Source organism: Falco naumanni, unplaced genomic scaffold, assembly GCF_017639655.2.
Source record: "Falco naumanni isolate bFalNau1 unplaced genomic scaffold, bFalNau1.pat scaffold_62_arrow_pat_ctg1, whole genome shotgun sequence".
In the NCBI taxonomy this organism is placed as follows: Eukaryota; Metazoa; Chordata; class Aves; order Falconiformes; family Falconidae; genus Falco; species Falco naumanni.
Genome location: NW_024427557.1, coordinates 54,845 through 61,654, shown reverse-complemented (window position 1 = coordinate 61,654; position 6,810 = coordinate 54,845). Strand labels below are relative to the sequence as shown.

Here is a 6,810-nt window from a genome sequence, read left to right as displayed (position 1 = left end):
GTACCCTCGAGGAACTGGGTGAGCACGCTCAGAGGAAACATTCCCCCGTGCTCCCAGCACTGCCATAAAGAATGCCGGCCTTCTGAAACTTGCAAGCAAGGCTTAGAGGGTTTTTCTCCCTGACCGACTTTATAGTATCATTCCCACCATACTGGAGAGAGCAAATCTTTTTCTCTTTGGTGGTGAAAGCAGCTTGGGGAGCGTCACTGAAGTGCAGCACTATTTTAACCTCAGGTCTAAAGTGCCACCGGTCCTACCGTGGAATACATCCTTCCTCAGGCTTTCAGCAAACGGAAAGGATGCATCAAACCCACCCCACAAACATGTCCTGCACTTTTTTTATCTTTCCTGGAACGTGGGGACATGACCCTGCTGGGCCATCAGTGCCACCTGCCTGGGAGCCAAGATGGTGCCTTTACATTTCAGGCTAAGGACTTACCTTCTTTTTTTCCTTTTCAGCGACTTTAGAGCCATCCTTAGGGAGGCTGGTTAAGCTGGTTTACTGCACAGCTGGTCGCCAGTGGAGGGAAACGGTAAGCTCCGCTATTGCCTTTGGTGTTTACTTGTTACCTTGTCGCTCGTTTGAGTGATCTTCTCATGCCCCGGCAAGCAGAAGCTATCACGCCACTTTAGGCCTTGGTCTAATAGTCATGCAAAGCAATATTGAAAGTCATTCTGAGATCTGGAACAGGCCCCAATGTGCATTTTATAAAAGTGCATCTTGGCTGCTCTTTATCTTTGTATGGGTTTTTTCCCCGTTTCTCCAGACTGTTGAAGCTCTGAAAGGTGCCAATGAGCTGCTCTCCCTCAGTTTGCTCCTTTGCCTTTGGGGAGTGCGGTTCATGTTTTCTTCATGGCTTTGCAGAGGACAAAATCCATGAATACACCACCTTGGTTTTTTCACCTAAGCTAATTTCAGAAACTGCCTCCTTTAACTTAGACATGAAACTCTTCTTCACCTCTTTGTGCACTTGTAGAAAAGCAGGGGGGGGGGGGGGGGTGGGGGATGGGGGTGTCTTCAGGAAGTGCCCGCAAAAGAGCCTTTAGGAGACCCTGTCCCTTGACTCACATGTGGGGTAGTGAAGAGTCTGAGAAAGTCACGGGTGTTTTGGTGTTCACCTAGGCAGGTTTTCGTTTTGTTTTTTTTTTTTTTTCTTATTTTCTTTTTTAACTTATGTAGCTTATGTCACCAGGTAGTGACAGCCCGGGGGTGACAGGAGGGGACAGCAAGCAAAGGCAGCCTGGAGGGTGACAGGAGGGGACAGTAGGTGGGGACAGGCCTGGGGGGTACAGGAGAGGACAGCTGTTGGGGACAGCCTGGGGGGTGACAGGAGGGGAGAGCAGGTATTGAAAGCCTGGCGGTGACAGGACCTCAGGCGCCAGATCATGGGCCGCGAGAGGCTGAAGGCGACCCGCTGCGACCTGCAGGTCACCAATGCCCAGACCATGGAAGGTGCGTGGGGGCGGCGGGCGCGGGATGCGGGGACCGGCCGGCTGGCGGTGGCGCAGGCGCCCAGTGAGGCGGTTGGGCCGCGGCCGGCAGCGGTGACTTGTGCTGGGGCCTCAGAGCTGCTCTTCCGTGGTTGTGCGCTGGCAGCTGCCGTCAGGGCTGTGTGCGCAGCCAGGGACAGCAGCGTACGGGGTCCGTGTGCGACACCGCGCGTGGAAGAGGTTTGGTTTCTGGGAACCCTTCTAGGTAAAACGAGAAGGGAATGTGGGACAATGCCTTGTCATCACAAACCTGCCAGATTTCTTTGAAAGCCGGCAGAGAAGGCTGAACGTGATAGAAAAGGAGTGGATGGCTAATTTGAAGGGGAAAAAAGTGGGTTTGGTGACTGAAAATTGTCTTCAGCCACTTTTACTCCACCGCATTGGAAAAGTGGTGCTTGGCTGTTGCAGAAACTGCTCAGTAGCAACGTTTGGGATCAAGAGTGTATCTGTGAGTGAGAATCTATGCAGACCCTGGAAAGCCATCTTGTAGACGAGTGTTCTGTCTAAAGTATACTTGGCATTTCTTGCCAATACAGCTTCTTTGCTACACCAAAGACATTTTCGTTCAGATGCTATTGAGCATCATTTCTTCTTTTCTTTCAAACGGTGCATTTTTTGTCGCGGTACTGCGTGTTAGACGGTGTCAGGGCAGTACTGAAGTTTTATGGCAGATCAGTTATGGTGAATATACCTAAAAATGTTCTTAGAGAAACCCTAAGTTCTTTTGAATCTCAGAAATGGTGCTTGATTCTCAGAGACGGTAATGGTTTCGTATTACTTAGCGTGCTGTTTCAGTTTGGTAATCTACCATCTGGCAAAGCTTTTTACCGGGTGTTTTGTTTTGTTTTTTTCTTTTTTTCCTGTGGTTCTGTGACATTCTCTCAACAGTCTTTTCTTTACAATGTGTACTCATAGGTTTTTTCCCTCTTCCTGTTTGTTGTATTAAAACTTAAACAGAATGACATGCCTGCTGTGGTAACTGTAACTTTGGCCCCAGCCTTTCCAGTGGTTGGACCTAAACACGCTGTTTACCTACAGATAGGTAAAGTATGTTCAGGAGAGTATCTGTGAGGAGACTTAACAGCACGGTGTTAGGGGTCTTGGGGGTGTTACGGGGTCGCGTGTCATACGGCGGTAGAGATAGACATGCAGGTAGAGGCAGATGTACAGGTTGTGACACAGATACTTACTGGAACTTCTGTAAGGGTGTCTTCCCTGTGGAAATGCAAAAATCCCCCAGTGGTTGTCAGAGCAAAGCTAAGGAATACATGTCAGTGTCATACACGTGTATGCCAGATTTTGGGGTTTTATACATAACCATGAATTTCCGTTTTTGTTGAACAGCATCTGCGTGCCTAAAGTCACCTTCAGAAGATGAAGGAAAGAACTCGGCCAGGATGTTCTGCCTAAAGGGGGTTCTTGGAGATCTTCCCTGTGGAGATACGGTCGTGGGTTTTATAACTTTGTGCAGGAGTCCTGACTAAATGTTGACATGATCTTGGAAAGACCCTTCAGTGAACCTTGAGTGAAGATGGCCAACTTGTTCAGATTTTTCTGGGCCGCGTGATCACAGAAATCTCGTAATAGAAGCAATGCTAATAGAAGCTGAAAGTAAACAGGATTTTAAACATCACTGGGGGGGAAAAAAAAGAGATGGTGGACTCTTTTTGAAGATGGTGGGAAGGCAAAATGGATGGTTGGGATGTGTTTGAAAAGGTGGGAGGCAGGGTGGGGGTGTCCTCTTCCGTGCTCGCTATTATAGAGACATGTTCTAGGGTTTTGTAAGCTAACAGGAGCAAAAGCAATGAAAGTTAGATCAGGAAAGAACCTCATGCTTTAGCAGACACTGCTTTAGTGACTTTAGAGACCATTTTGCTGTTGGCATTGAAACGATTCCAAAAAAATGGAAAAGATTTTGCTGCTTGTGTTTGACTATCAGACCTGAAGATTTCTGGAAAGGTACCGTGAGATGATGAACGCATGACGCTGTGTGTAAAGTGTTGCTTTTCTATCTGTAAAGGGATTCCCTGAAGTGCTACGTCACGACATGTTAATATCACTCTTACAAACTGACTGATGCTTTCTCTGTATTGATGTTGTTTCCAGAATACACAGATGATAATGCCCTGATTCCGGGGAACTCATCGGTAACTGTTAGGGGAGTCCCTGTTAGAGGAGTTAAAGCTACCGGCAAGACAGACCTTGGGTAAGTAGCCATAACGCGTTGTGTTCTTTGGGAGGGGTTTCAGTGTGTTCACCTTCTTTGTGGCTGTTAGTTTACGGAGGCATTCAGGTTGTATCTTTCTTGTTAAAGCTGCTGTTAACTTTTGTTGTGACAGGGCAGATTTGAAGGTATCTGTCCCAAAGCAGACTTAGATTTTTCAGCCCGCTGGGACGTGGCATTCAAGCTCCAACAGTGGTAACTGTTCAGATGTTTGAATTGGGTTTGTTCTTGGGCTTGTTTTTTCTGAGAGTCAAGTTCTCCATCCTGTTTCCTCTATGCAGAGAGATCCCTTATTGTATGCTTTTGCTTGTATTGCTTTTAGAGTAAACGGAGAGACACATTGCAGTGTGAACTGGTGATTTGTTCCCATCTGCCAGCAGTCCGAGTCTCCGTGTTTGCCTGCTTCCTTTGTTTGGGGGCGGGGGGGCAGGGTATTCTTACACCCCAGAGGGGTGTGTGTGTGTGGGCTGCATACTGTCTCCAGAGGAAAGACAGAGTGGCCAGCTGGCAAACCGTGCAAACAAGAAGTTTCATTCTTAAGTGCTTCCTATTAGATTCCTAAAGACAATGTCTATGTCGGGCAAGAGAAAAAGAACAACATCCTAAAGCGTATTGCCTTTTGTGCCAGGACGGTGAAGGAACAGTTGATCTTTTCCAAACCTGAAGCTCAGAAAGCAGTTGAGCACTTTCCCAAATGTTAGTAGTTACCTTTCTAAGTCTGATTTCACCCTAAGCTGCTCTCTGTGCTCCAGGTATTACTGCTGTATTCCTCAGATTTATGGAGGACAGAGAATCTGATTACAATTGCAGATATTCAAATGTAAGCCTGACTACAGCATTGTCGCTGTCATCGATGTATTCGTACAGTCCAGTTCTGTATCAGCTGCATCAGCATGGTTTGAATGGTCATGTTTTCAAGGCTTCTTCAAGACAGACCTCTCCTCCACCATTAGTAGGTATTATTAACTTGTGGTTTTGCCATGTCTTTCTAATGTTAGTTCTCAATAAATAGAGTGTACTGGCGAGTTACAGCGTGTCTCAAACAAACAGTACAGCAGCATCCTAGTACCCATGAAGCATCTGCAAGCAAAACCCCCTGAATTTATGTGGCTCCCCTGTAAGCTTTGGGCATATTACTGCAGTAGGTGTTGCAGTGCTTTCAGGCGCTACCAAGACTTTCTGGATGCCACAGCACTGTGCTTCTAAACATGGCCTGGTTTGGGGGGTTAATTTGGATGGGGATGCTTAGTGCTGTCTTGTCAATATAGCCTCCATTTCTGGTTGGATGGCACCCTCTCCTGGTGTTGGAATGCTGCCCTAAAATGAGAGGCTAGATCGGCGGTTGCATGTTTGATTCATGAGTAGCGTGCAGGTACAGACCAATGAGTATGTGGAATCTCGGCAAGGGCTTGTGTGTCATAAGTGTTTCCTAAAATATTGTAGCATGTTCAAGATGATCTTAAAGCAAGTTCTGGTAATCAAGACTTTTTTTCTTATTTTTTTAACACAGGCCTCCTCGATCACAGAAAATCCTAGGAACTGCTTTCAGGTGATGTTTCTACTGCTATTTGTAGTCACTTGAGGCTAAGTATGGTAGGTACCTGAACACAGTGCTGGGGCTTCCACCAAGAAACACTTTTCTACAGACAACTGTTCTTGTTTTGTCAGGGGAGTGTAGAAACCAAAGTGCTCTGTCTGGTACCTGTTTGTGATAGTGGGGCTATACAGATTGCCTGAAGGTGCCTTCATATTTGGATGGCTGACTAAGAACAGAAAACTGTAGCACAGTCTTCATAGTTTTGAGACTTAGAGAGCAGAAAGAAAATATGTGAGGACTTCTTCTTGCACTGCTGTATTCTGTATCTTAGAGTAATTGGGGACAAAGAAGGAATGGGATTTGGGGTTTTATTTCAGTTGCACTGAATGTACCAGGAGAGCACACTTTATGTATAGAAATAAATTTCCATATTCATAAGGCTATCGGAACACAGTGTTTTGGTGTTCAGGTTTTATAAACTGTTTTCACGGCTTTATGTTGGTTACGAGTGCTTTATATTAAGTTCTGATCATCTTTTTTTCTTCTTCTAGAAGTCAAACTGAGCCAGCGAGTAGAACATCAAAAGAGGTATGTAAAGACACAAGCTGAAACTTTTTTCTACATGCTGCACCTAAGTCTAAGAAATGTAGCCTTGTACTAATTCTTTTATATATATAAAATAGAAATGTTTTATATATAATATTTGTAATATATATATAGAAACATATTTTCCAGTGAAACACAGTGTATGCTGTATATCCAATGTATTTGATTCAGCATAGTGAAAACTGAGCAATGCCAACATTTGCGCGGTTCTAATGTGAATAATGGTATTTGTACCTAGTAAGGCATTGCATTTCGTACTGACTAGGCTAGAATATTTCTTGTATGACTGTGTGTTGTACAGATAATGTAGGCTCATTTTTAGAGCTTGCAGGTTCAAGGTTTGCACCACTGAACTTGGTGCCACTCTTCAGTACACCACCACGTTGAATTTACATTTGGAAAAGGGGCAGCATTTTTCTTCAGTTCAGAAAACACTGTCGTTCTGCTGCTAAGACATGAATAAGTAACTCGAGGAGATACTTGAGTGGTAATGGCCTAGATCTCCATTTGGCCCTTGGGTGGAATGCTACGTGCAACGATGCATTTCAAAATAGCCCTCATAGTACAAACATTACTTTGCGGTGGTGTTTGGTTTTCATCTGTAAGTATAACTGCTTTTTCTTCACTCGAATGGTGTGATGCATTACACGAGCTCTAGGTCACGGGATCTGATCACTTTGTAAGCTCTTAGGATAACTTAATCTAGAAATTCATGAACTTGGGGTCTAATGAAAGTAAATGAAAGACAGCGCAAAAACTATACTGCGTTCATGTATCACACCTGTGTGCATTTAGAAAATGTTGAGCTATTAATTGATTAATTTATAAACTGCACGGACAATGTTTCCTGTAGTGACACTTCCTTCTCAAATAAACGGAAATATTTTTTTTAGATCCTTTTGAGCTGAAAATGGACAGCTTCCTTGACCCTCCGTCTTTTAAGCGGTTGTGA

General features: G+C 44.9%; 1 pseudogene; it reads left to right on the top strand.

Annotated features, from left to right (window-relative positions):
- Positions 1 to 1,069: 1,069 nt before the first annotated feature.
- Positions 1,070 to 6,810, top strand: LOC121082291 (annotated as a pseudogene).